This window comes from Frieseomelitta varia, unplaced genomic scaffold (assembly GCF_011392965.1).
Source record: "Frieseomelitta varia isolate USP_RPSP 00005682 unplaced genomic scaffold, Fvar_1.2 scaffold_194, whole genome shotgun sequence".
NCBI lineage: Eukaryota > Metazoa > Arthropoda > Insecta > Hymenoptera > Apidae > Frieseomelitta > Frieseomelitta varia.
The window spans coordinates 57917-71631 of NW_025109683.1; the positions used below are offsets into that span (position 1 = coordinate 57917).

Below are 13715 nucleotides of genomic sequence, written 5' to 3' on the forward strand. Positions count from 1 at the left end.
ACAACGATAACAATATCCCACCCTTGCCCAAAACTCCGATAACACAAGTATAAAAGGGCCATCCCCAAACTCCTCAAGTCAGTTCCATTCCGCCAACCAAACGTAAGTGTTTAATTTATTGTATTATTTTATAAATAAAAGTTACGCTGGAATACTACGGTATTCCGGCTCATATAAAAAAAATGTTCTATTCAAATCCGGCGTAACATCGGGCTCACGAAGTGTCACCCAACACATTGTTCTGGGAAATCCCCTTCTACCACACTTTGCCGAAAAACTGTATGGAAAATGTAATAAAGTTTCAGTTTAGTTTTGTTCTTCATTTGATCCACATCTTTTTTATTTACGTCCTGCACTCGTTCCTTTTCTACGGATAGAAATAAGAGTTGAAGTGACACCTGGGTAAAATAACGTTTCGAGGTGTCTTTTTCTTTATTTTTTTGGAAACTTAGTGCAAGTTTGAAAAGTGTTCTCTTCAGTGCGGTTTCTGCGCCACGGGCGAGAATCACTTTATCGCTTTTTTTTTTCTTTTCTCCCATTTCGACACCGTTACACCGTGACACAAGCGTCGCGACAAAACAAACCAATGTAATCTAATAGAAGTGTTCATAGTGGAACGGTGAGGATAGCAGCGAAGATAGTGGCGTTAGATAGCGGTGCAGCTAAAATCAAAAAAGTTTTTTACCTAGCGTAGACCAACGCGTTCGGCAACATTTGGATGCATTCGAATTCTATCGCATTCAATAGCATTCAATTGGAGATCGAAATATTTATATATTTATTATTTCTGTTTCTTTTATTATTTATTATTTATTATTTTCTTTATTATTTTTATTATTTATTTTTTTTCTATCTTCTGATCTTGTTTATTGCGAGATATGACATCAATATGTGATATTTAATTGCAATATTTTCCACAAGCACTTTTGCTGCTTCCTCGAAGACATCTTGAGAAGAATGGCTCGCTGTAGCATTTCGCTCAGAGTTGAGTATTATTTGAATAAAATTTCGAATAAATTCTTCGAATAAAATTTTATTCGAAATATTTACTGAAATAATGTAAAGAAAAAGAGTCAGGAGTTCTTTTTTCATAATTTTGATTTATTTAATAAATTTGCTTTTAGTACAATTTTTTATATGAATATTTTGTCGGTTAATTTGTTTGCTTTAGGCGAGCTTATTATCGTTGCAAATAAAAACAAACGCTTTTCTGGAGCAAAAGATGGCAAAGGAGTGTTATATTTCAAAAAAATATTTTTAATTATGGGATATGCGTTCAGAGATGTTTAATTATTTCTATTATCTGTAAAATATTGTAATACAAGAAGTTCTACGTTATCATTCGTTTGTAAATGTTGGTCGGTTGAAGTGAATTCCACTTTATTAAATATTAAAAGCAAATCAAATTTATTAAATAAATCAAAATTGCGAAAAAAGAACTCCTGACTCTTTTTCTTTACATTATTTCAATAAATATTTCGAATAAAATTTTATTCGAAGAATTTATTCGAAATATTATACGAATAAAATTTTATTCGAAGAATTTATTCGAAATTCTTTTTCAGTTTTTTTTCTCAGTTTTTTTCTCGCAACTGTCCTCGCCGTAAAGAAATGTGAAATGAAACATATTGCAAGAGACGCATGCTAGTCCCAATGACTTTACGGGACCGACTTCACTCAACGACACATCTGGAATCAATTAGCTGTCTGCCTAGTTCCGTGACCGTGGAAAACAATGAAATCTATTACTATATAAGACTACCCACAAGACAGTTCAAGTTAGGATTAGATAGTCAGATCGATAGCGAGTAGCTGGAGTTTTCCCAGTTCAGTTGACAGTTCACAGAGAGTTCGAGTTCAGTTCAGCTGATCATCATAGTCGAGTTGAGCTCAGTTAGAATTCGTTGGATTAAGATCTTAGAGATCAGAGAGAGTCGTAGAGCAGGAGTTGCTCAACAGTGAACAGTCATTCGTGAAAATAGTGTAGTGCCAGCCCTAGTTCCCTTCATCATACATGGATACACGAGAAAAAGAAAACACACAAATCCAAAACGGACGTAGAAAAAATAGACACACGGCCCAAGGCCAAAAGAAAGGCCACGGAATATGTGCTCCGTCCTATAACAATAAGGAAGAGATCATCCTCATCATCAAAAACAGGGCCAATCAAAATAACTAACACAGGTATTGAAACAAAACCCAATATCCTTACACAAAATAGATTCAACATATTCGCTGACTGCCTATTGCAAGATATCGACCGAGCCAACACAGAACAAACAAACGAAGGCCCTAACACTCAACCGGAAATCCCCCAGAAACCTACCAACGTAAAGCCCCCGTCTATCTATTTACATGGAAACATTAATCACACCAAATTATTAGAAGCAAAGTTATGTTTCATAACCTAACGGACTATAACGATTTCAAAGAAGTATGCCGAAAACAAAACATTCAGTTCCACACCTTCACAGTCTCCACTGAAAAAATCTTAACAGTAGTTCTAAAAGGCCTGATTAAATTAAACGAAAAAATAATAAATAACCTGAAAATCCAAGGACTCAAAGCACTAAAAAATAATAATAAATAACCTGAAAACCCAAGGACTCAAAGCACTAAACTGCGAATTACCAACACACACCAAATATCCAGTCCACAGGGTCACCTTCGCACCAAACACACTTAACCAATGTTAACCACGTTCGATTCATAAAGAACATAAAAGTCTACTGGGAGAAGTATGAGTCCAAGAAACCCACAATCCAATGTTACCGCTGCCAGGAGCACGGACACTTTTCTACTAACTGCAACAAGAACGCAGTATGTGTCAAGTACGCCGGCCCACATAACACTAAAGAATGCACCAAAAAGCCAGAAGCCCCGCCAACCTGCACAAACTGCCAAGGAAACCATACAGCAAACTACTCAAAATGCCCAGCACTCCTAGCCTATTTGGCCAAGAAAAACTCCTACAAGAACCAGCAACTCCCAAACACCTATTCCCCCTACCAATCTCCCCCGCAATCATATCCCTCTTTACCTAACACCGCCAAAACTGCATCAAAAACTCCCAGCCCCATAAACACTCCGCTGCCACCGGACACACAAAACAGACCACATTCCTACGCCAACGCACTAACGAGGCAAATAACCCCCACAAAAACATCCAAGCACAAACACAAACCTCAACAGCCCCATAGAAAACGCCCTCGATGAAGTCGAACACTCTGATTTAGACACCTTTCTAAGAATCCTAGAACATACAAAAGCACTACACCAAATGCACCTCTAACATCGAAAGAGTCAGGGCTACAATCCTTATTATCAAGGAATTGGAAGCTGGCTACTAATCATACATTCAACCTCATGCTATGGAATGCTACAAGCATCCAAAACAAAAAACACGAATTGCACAGATTTCTCCACAAACAACAAATAAACATTGCCATCATCACCGAAACTTGGCTTGGACCTAACGACAAACTCCACTTCCCTCAATGCAACGTACGAAGGAAAGACTGGACTTTCGGCCCAGGTGAGCCCCAGCGAGGAGGAGTCCTGATAGCCACCTACAAAAACATCCCCTCCGTGTACTATACCCAGATCACAACCTTTCCTGTGGAAACCCTAACAATTAAAACCAAAACCAAAACAACACCTCCCCTGGTTATCACCGCAGTATACGTTTCTCCTAGACACAGGATCACCGCAGAAGATCTAAACCAGGTTACCCATCAAAATAAACATGTAATATATATCACTTTAACGCTAAACACCAGGTTTGGAATACCTTCCTCTACCAGGAACACCAATGGAGTCGCCCTAAAAAATCACCTCCTCGCAGGCCAATATTAAATTCTTCACTCCCCCACCTATACATACAGACAGCCCAACTGCGAACCCTCAAACCTAGACATCTTCTTATCCAACATACAACTAGAATACTCCATCAAAACAATAGACGACCTATCCTCGAATCACCTTCCAATAATTCTAACCATTCACACCAATCAAAATCTGAAGAAAAAAACGGAACACAACACACAGACTGGAAACTATACAGAAAAATCTGCAACACGTTTCTGCTAAACCAGCAGTCAAGAGGACAGACAAATAGATCAACACGCTCCAGAAGAACATACACCACGCCCACTGCAATGCCTCCCGACTCACCACAGACAAAACAGGTTACACTGATCCACATTTGCAAACCCTAATAACGAACCGCAACAGACACAAAAGAAAATACCAGAAGACAGGGCACCCGCTACACAAGCTACAGAGAAACATCTTAACAACACTCATACAAAAAAGAATCAAGACCACCCGAAATAACATTTGGCAAAACCGCCTAGAAAAAAATAAAGAAACCAGATCACACACTATGGCAGACGTACAAGATGATAGGACTGGAAAATCCCATGCCTTCGCTAAATGAACCTGCAGATAACTCCGCACACTACACGGACCTAGATAAAGCAAATGCCCTTGCCGCATACTTCGCCAAAACACACAATGACGAGTTACAACCCAACACTGCAAACAATCCGATTAACCAGCCCTCCCCACAGACCACTACCACAACAAGGGAAATACTTCCACTCTCCACAACGCACATCACAATAATCCCCCACATCATACACAAAATAATCACAGAGCTACCAAACAGCAAAGCCCCCGGTCCAGACAAGATCACAAACGTCGAACTAAAAAAATCTTCCTAGAAAAGTCATGGTGCAAATATATTACATCCTTAAAGCATGTCCAACTATCATACTTCCCAAAACTTGGAAGCTAGCCAAAATTCATCCGGTCCCCAAACCCGGTAAACCAACCACAGAAACCACCAACTACAGGCCCATCAGCCTGTTAAACACATTGAGCAAAGTTCTAGAAAAAAATCATTCACCAACATCTCCTCAAGCATCTTAACAACAACAATATAATCATACCACAGCAATTTGGATTCCGTAAAAACCACTCGTGTATTAATCAACTACAAAGAGTTACATAGTACACCACAATAGAACAAAAATAGGATAACACAACTGATACTACTCGACCTCGAAAAAGCGTTTGACACGGTCTGACATAAAGCTCTACTGTACAAACTACGAAAAATCAGAACTCCCACCCAAATCACCAATATCATCAAAAACTTACAAGACAGACAATTCTATGTATCAGTACAAGGAACCAAATCAGAGACACACACCATCAAGGCCGAAGTACTGCAGGGCTTCATACTCGGACCAACGCTTTTCTGTATACATTAACGACATTCCTACCACCACTAACACCGCCATATATGCGGACGATACTGCCATATACGCGTCATCATGGAATCCGACACAGGCAACGAAGTATTTACAAATTCACATCAATGCCATACTTGAATACATGAAAAAATGAAGACTAAGAATTAACCCAAAATAGACTCAGGCCATTATCTTCTCCAGCAGACTCCTGCAAGTCACAGATAAAGTGCTGATCGAGGAACACTCCATCCCATGAACCAATACGGCCAATTACACTAGACAATAAACTCATATGGGCTAAAGCCACACAAAAAGGAACTACTGTCGCCTACCCAGCACTATCCAGGATTACCCTCTCATAGCCCGAAATAGCAAACTCAAGAAAAACATCAAAATCTTGCTGTACTTAACATGCATAAGACCAATAATTACCTATGGATATCAAGTCTGGGCCTCTGCTATCAAAGCACACATCAACAAAATATAAATCATACAAAACAAATTCCTTAGAATTATTCTCAATAACCAGAGGGACACAACCGTAGCAAAACTCCATCAATTAGCCAACATCCCCACGATTAAGCAGTATATTCAAAACACACTACCCAAAGCCTACAACAAAACCTCCTCATCAGGGAAACAGGCAACTATCAAGTCGAAAACATACCACTCAAAGTCAAGATCAAATTACCTAAACACACAATAACCTAATGAATAACACGAACCAAAACCTTCAGATTCAAACCGTATCAAGGAACCTGTAGGTTATTTGAAACTTTTCCTGCAAGCCTAACATCACCTCATCGTGCAAACAAACCACACAAATATCCACAGACTAATAATATCTTCATGCAGATTAAAGGGCACTCCAAGCCCAAGGTACTGCAGACAAGACATCCTGACTAATTGAATAAAAAAAAAAGTTCAAGTTGGTTTTTTTTCAAGAATCCAACAGAGTGGTCGGTAGTTTTCAAGAACTCACGTGAGTGTCATCCAATATCTCAAAGCGTTCAATCTTTTTACAGTGCACTAATATGTCTGATAAATTAATAAGTTTAATTTACGACACACATCCCGTATGGGACTAAATTAACAAAAATCATCGTAATCGATACATGTTGGATAAATTTTGAGAAGAAGTGGCAACGGAAATGCATAGTACAAGTAGATTAAATATCATAATCAATTTATATATTTGATAAATTTCTCATATATTGACAGTGTATTAATATATATAATATAAATTTATAAATAGAATAAAAATATATAAATATTGTAAAAACTGATACGAAATATTGCATTTATCATCATTTTTATTTATTTTGAAGCCGTTACATAAAATTAGATTTTATTACGCCAAAGAAAAACTTTGTTGAAAACGAAAAAATATTTCTTTCATCAGTAACATCGCCTGAAGCTCTATTATTATTTCTTCCTGTTGCGCTTCTTTCCTGCACAATTTCGTGCTCGTTAAACATTTTGAGGCTTTCATTCCCTTCCAAATCAATGATGACATTATGTAGAACACATATACACTTGACATATTGTCAGCAAACGCAGGCAATGTTTCTATTGGTTTTCAGAGGATTCTCCATTTGACATTCATTATTCCAAATGCACATTTTACAATACGTCTTGCTCTGGAAAAACGAGAGTTGAAGTACTCTCTGAATCTAAATTTTTTCGACTATATGGTTTCAGTAAATGTCGCAATAGTGGATAAGCCTCATCTCTAATGAATACAAAGGACACTGGATTTGATGTTCCCGGTAATGGAGAGTGTAGGAATATTTAAATTTCCTTTTTCCATTCAAACATTCTTGAAGAACGAACGTGCCATCATTTTGCTTTCCGTATCCTCCAATTTCCACAATTGCAAATCTACCATGAGCATCTGTAATCGTTTGCAAAACAATAGAAAAAAAGTGCTTATAATTGTAGTACATTGTCCCAGAATTGGATGAACATTTCAAACGTATGTGCTTCCCACCAATTGTATTTGGGAAATTCCAAATATTATAAAAATCATTTGCAATTCTCAAAAAATCTTTAGAAATTGGACATTTCATATGGATTGGCTGAAGACATTCCCGTATTAAAGTTACCATTGATTTTACGATTTTTATTGTTGTAGTGAGGCCAAGTTTAAATGTCAAAGAAAGATCTCTGAAGCTTCTACCAGTCGCAAGAAATCTACAAAAAAGTAGTAAAAAAAAAAAGGTAGTTCGTAAAAAAGAGAAATTGTAATTTTTTTGTTTCAGATAAGGTTTCGTGTTGAGATGCGCAAAAAAATAAACCCGAAGTCAGAGGATGGTACTGAAGAATATATCGAAAATCTTGAAAATCAGCAAACAAATGAAGCAGAAGTATCTTCCTGGCAATATTTTAAGCCTTTATTATTTCCCAAAGATCAATTTACTCCTCGAGAAAATAAAGGAAATTTAACCACGCAAGAAAAAACATCCCCTTCACCTGTAGATCCTGCAACGCTAGACCCAAATGAAATCATATTTGAGGATAGCAACCCTTCTCCATCCCCATCTATTGCCAGTTGCAGCGGCAGTCACAAGAAAAGATCGAAAAGACCACATAATCTTGATGATGATTTTAAGTCAAAATTAGTGGAATTGGAAGAAAAAAAATTAAAATTGCTACTTGAAAATCCAGATGAAGATTTTCAGTTTTTCGAGAGTCTCATTCCCCATGTAAAACAACTTTCGAATGAGAAAAAAATGTTATTAATGATGGATATTCAGCAAGATGTGTATCGACAAGTTTACGGTACACCGCAAACATCATCATCATCATTATCTTCTCCTAAAGGACACAATATCTAAACCAAGATATACAAAATATTGTCGAATATTGAATACCAAACATGGTATCGTAAAACTAAGATAAGATTCTATCTCTTATTACATTTAAAAAAGATCCTAAAAAAAGATTCTATCTCTTATTATATTTAATTATCATATTATTTATAAAATTCTTATATTATGTCATTTTTATCTTATAACGTTAACTTTAACCTAATATCTTTTTAATGAATCATTTTTAATAAAGTACTTACGCATAACTGAATGTGTAAAATTGATTTCTTAATTTAAATTTACCTTATGGTGACGACTAAGCGTTCTTCGACACCGATAGGGTTCTGAATAAAGTTGCTCCATCGAATTTTAATTTTTGGACGCACCAATTCTAAAATGCTGTTGAATGTTTCAATTTTCATCCGAAAGAATTGATGAAATTTCTCCGGATTTTCCCTTAATTTTTGATATAGACGATAAAATTCTCCATTTCTTCGTCTATTTCTGTTAATAGGATGGATTGACTATCTTCTTGTTCTTTGCAAAAAAAGATGTTAATATGTGTTCTGGCGCAGAACAGAACCCTCCGAGGCGTCTTGTCAGGTCAACTCCTACAAAGCCTCGGCCCTGCCGAGAATTGCCAGATGTGCAAACATACCTCTCATCCAAGGACACTTTCTCTGGCCTTGGAGAGAGAGACAGTATGTGGAAAGGCTCGGTAGGGCATAAACAAGGCGCCTTGGCCGGCTCCAGAAAGTCGCCTACCAATTAAAAGGGCGACGTAGACATAGCGAAGAGAGGATTCAAAATAGTCACCAATAGACCATTCAGGGAGACACACGAGACACACGCAGTCCGTCCGAGGACTGACTCCGCGTCAGTTATACATTCACTTTCATTTTACACCAAATCAGTCAGAGTGATTCCGCGTCGGCCACTCATTCCCTCACTCAATTCAGTCATTGTATTAGTTGANGAATAAAGGGATTTATTCTACATCACGTCTTCATTCATTAAAACATCTCTCCGGAGGCTGTAACAGGCACGACGAGAGAGCAACTAGCGAACCGGGCAGCAACCAACGTTCACCGCCGAGCTTGCCGTAACAATATGTGAAATTTAACTAAAACACTTTTTCCAAGCACGAGTTTTTGCTGCTTCCTTGAAGGCATCTGGAGAACGGCTCGCTGTAGCATTTCACTCCTCACTTATCTCCGCGTCAATATAAACACATCGCACCACTTTCTTATCCTCGCCGCTATCAACACCGTTATCATTGCCGCTTTTCTCGTAGCTATCTTCGCCGCTCCACTATAATCTCCGACTAAAACTGTGTAAATGTATAAATATCTATCTGTCTACTCTGACTCTCCGAATTTTCTGAAAGCTCGCTGCCTTCTTTGCTATTAGGAAAACTCGGTCCTTCTCGGTCCGTCTCGGACATCCCTAATTGACCGAGTCGTTTTTGAGTTTTAGCCAATTAGATTGTCAAATGAAATTGCACCACCTACTCCTTGCGTTCGTGACGCGCTTGGATTCGAAAGTGGGGCTGCAATTTCGCCGGGACCGATTTCCCTGATTTACTTTCTCCAAGTGTTTTCCAGACGCAGATCTGGATGGGCCCTTAGGAGACCTAGAGTTTACGCTTCGCAGAGATGCTATTGTGACCGAATTTCTAAAACTATAAGTGCGGACGCCTGGTCTTACGCACTGTGAGAACTAAACTTGACCTTCTAATTCAATAGCGCAAGCGACACATGAGTCGTAAATTCCCCAAACTTCTTGTCTGAGAAAACGTCTTTCTCCGACATCTGCTAGCCGCTACATATATAACAATGAGTTAATTAATTACAAGGTTACAATATTTGTAATGGTTAAAACTAAAATTAAATTTTGATATAAAATTATAAATAACTTTTATATAGTATGTTCTATTTAAATGCCATTATTTCTTTAATTGTTGAGAATTATATGTAATAATTATTTGGTTAAATCTTATCTTGAGTTAAAGCCAAGAATGCATGTTTCATCTTAAAAATTCACAATAAATCTAACAGCTATTGATTTGTATTTTTACCTGAGAACTTTTGGATGATAGTTCTTTCTGGACGATTCTTCTGGATAATACTCTCTTCTTTACAAATAAAGCGTGCTTCTTTCCGCCATACTTCCCACTTAAAAATCGATCGTGAGATATATCGATATGTTCGAGAATCGTAGGAAGTATATTGTGTGGTTCACCATTGGGGCACTGTAATCGTGTATTTCACACAAAATGATAATTTGGAACAAAAAATAAAAAATTTTAGTCAAATACACAAAATTCATGAGAAATTGTCAGAGAAAAACGAAAATATTCATACACTAATTGAGCTTTTAAAACTAGCTGTACGATACTTTTTCACTATCTTATTTAAATATTAGGGCTGAACTGTGAGTGAATTAAATAAAAAACACACTCTTAATTAATATGTTTAATATATATATATATATAAATTGAATAACGTATATAATAACTATCACTTATGAATTCACTTACTCTCCAATCAATATCACTTATCTCAGACTCGCAATGAATACTCCTCTGTTCGCTTCTGAACAAAAACGCATCACGCAACACACTTGCAATTGTCTCACACACGCATCCTCACACATATGTTTCATCGCGTAGCTCTAATAAAATAACAAATTCAATAAAAGAAGGCGAAAAAAATTGTAGAACAGATTTTAAAGTGCCATTGTAAAAGGGAGACTAGTCAAGACAAAGGAGACTCTAGACAACATTATAGTAAATCTGATCACAAAAAAAATGTTTTCAGCGATTTTAAAGAAATTTGAATTTTTACAGTTTTCAACAAAAAAAAATATTAATTTCCCACCTATTACATACATACAATACATAGAATCAAATTATCTCTCAGAAAACGAATTCAGAACTGTAAAAAGTAATGCTTCATATTGGAAAATATCATGACATTTTTCTATATTTTCTTTCATAAAATAATGACGGTTTAAAAATCGACAATTTTTTATCCAAAATGTGATTACATTCGTTCACCAATATATAATCTTTTACTAACAATCAGTGTTAAAATTCATATTCAAATCTTTCCGCCAAGATATTTAATCTACGTTATCCTTAGAGGTTTTCTAGTATCAAGAACTGGTGAAAGTAAAAAAAACTCACCACCTACTGAGCGTGCAAAAACATCGATTAATTGTAAGTTAGTCAACGTCACAACAATTGTACTGGTTAGAATTGAATTCAAGCAGATTTGAATTCAAGTTAAAAATGCAAGTTTTATTTTAAAAGTACACAACACAAACACAAATCTAACAGCTGTTGAGTTTAATTTTTACCTAAGAATTTATGAATGATACTTCTTTCAGGATGATTTTTCTAGATAATACTTTCTTCTTTACAAATGAGATGTGCTTCTTTCCGCCATGCTTCCCGCTTAAAAATCGATTATTTCGAGAATCGGAAGTGTATTGCCTATTTCACTGTTAGCGCTGTAATCGCTAATTTAAACTCAATACGCGCGCATTTCACACAGAATGTTAACTGAGAATAAAAAATAAAAAACTCTGATCTAAATCAAATACATAAAATTCATGAGAAATCCTTCAAAAAGAATTTCGAAAAGAAATATGCATAAATGAAAAATTTGGTAGTGGGTAAAGTAAAATAATACTTTTTCATATTTAAGAAATTTTACTCCCCATTATGTTTAACAAATACTTGTTTTTTATTTATATGGATGATATAAAAAATAGGTCTTATAAAAAATAAGCATGTATAATATCTGCATTTTTTAACAATAGCTTACATGTTTCATTAAGATGTACATTAATGAAATACGTATTAATATTATTTATTCATTTAATAAAATAAGGAATTAAGCTGATTTTTTCTTTTTTAGTTCGTTAATGTGATATTTTCTTTTACATTTTTGCCATAAAAATTGAATACAATATAGATTATACAGATTATACCTAAAATTTAAAAAAGTTTATTTAAATTGACATGTAATGGAAAAAATTTTTTAAAAATTTTTTTTATAGTTACTGTCATATGAGGATCCTGAGAAATAATAAGATCTGTTTTAACTTTTAATATAACATTTATATTAAAAGGAAATTACGTAACATAAATTTACTGCTCCCCAAAACAACAAATAAGATGAAGAAGCTAATACTCTACACTTTATTAATAATGAAGCTACTCGATCACTATTACGATTTAGTAACTTTGTTTTCACATAAAAATTTAAAACATCGTGTATTTACATGATCACTGGTGTATTTATACATTACGTTATGTTTACAAAATAATTATTAGGAATACCCGCAACTTCTTGCTTTTTTGCATTAATTTGTTGCTCCAAAAGCTGTTTAAATTATAAATAATGATTTTAATATGTGCAGGAAATCGAAAACTTCACTAATTTCTATTCTCCATGCCAATGTTTATCTTGCTATCAATATTAATGTTATGTTGATCCACAGCTATATTTGATCATAATTACGTGTTTGCATTTCTTTTATTAATAATTTTACAGTTGTGATTTATGTTATCTTAAAGAGCAATTATATACATTAATTCACGTTATAAATATAAGTTATTGTACATTTATACCTATATGTTCAGTTATATAGTAAATAATATTTTGAGCAGATTTTCTATTCAAGAAAAATGTAATAAATTATGGAAGATGGTATCCAATTTTTATTAGGTATCTTTTTGAATAACAAACAATATGTTTTTTGAAAGAAAAAAACAATAATTTTATGCAGATATAAAAACTAATAATTTTCCATGCCAATTAACAATAAGCAATCCTCATTATCTTCAATAGATCGAAAACATTTTTTTACAATGGAAGAATCGAGACTATATAGTCTTCTTTGGCAGGTATTCTTCTCACGTTTTAAATGATATTAAATTATGCTATTAATTAGCATTGGTACTCTTACGATTGTTATATTCCACTGATCAAATTATGCTATTAATTAGCATTGGTACTCTCACGATTGTTATATACTGATAAGTACGTAAATTCATTCTTTTATGTAACGATAACACGCATTAAAAATTTTAATTATATCTAAAAAAAAATATAAAATTTAATACTTTCTTTTTCATAAGAGTGAATTGTGCTACTTCTAGCAACAAAATCAATCAATGTTAATTCGATGTGATGTTGTCATAGAGAGATTTTCATATTAATCATTATTCGATAAATAAATATGATGTTATAAAACAAATATTCTAGAAAAAGAACAATCCAGCAGAGTTACCAATTCTAATATACATATTACAACTACTCCTAAAAATCATTTTATTTACACTTATGATCGGCTAGTGACAATATCGATAAAAATCAGGTCATATGTGCACTATAGAGCGAAATAAACGTTATCGTTAGGCTCTTTACATTCTTTTGTTGTATCTCTCATTTGCAAGATGTATCTGGGCACTTAATCATCATCTGGACAAACATCGCTCGTATATTATTTATTGTTAGATATCGTCTCACGGACATGAACTTCTCGTTATAGTACGTGTAAAATTTATAAAAATAATATCCCACTGGTCTTTCTACGATTTCTCTTTCTTTCTTTTTTCTTTTTTTTTTTTTTTTTT

The 13715-nt window shown here is 34.8% G+C and overlaps 1 pseudogene; it reads right to left on the reverse strand.

Moving 5' to 3' along the window:
* Nucleotides 1-6651: 6651 nt before the first annotated feature.
* LOC122526810 lies at nucleotides 6652-9512 on the reverse strand (annotated as a pseudogene).
* Nucleotides 9513-13715: the final 4203 nt, after the last annotated feature.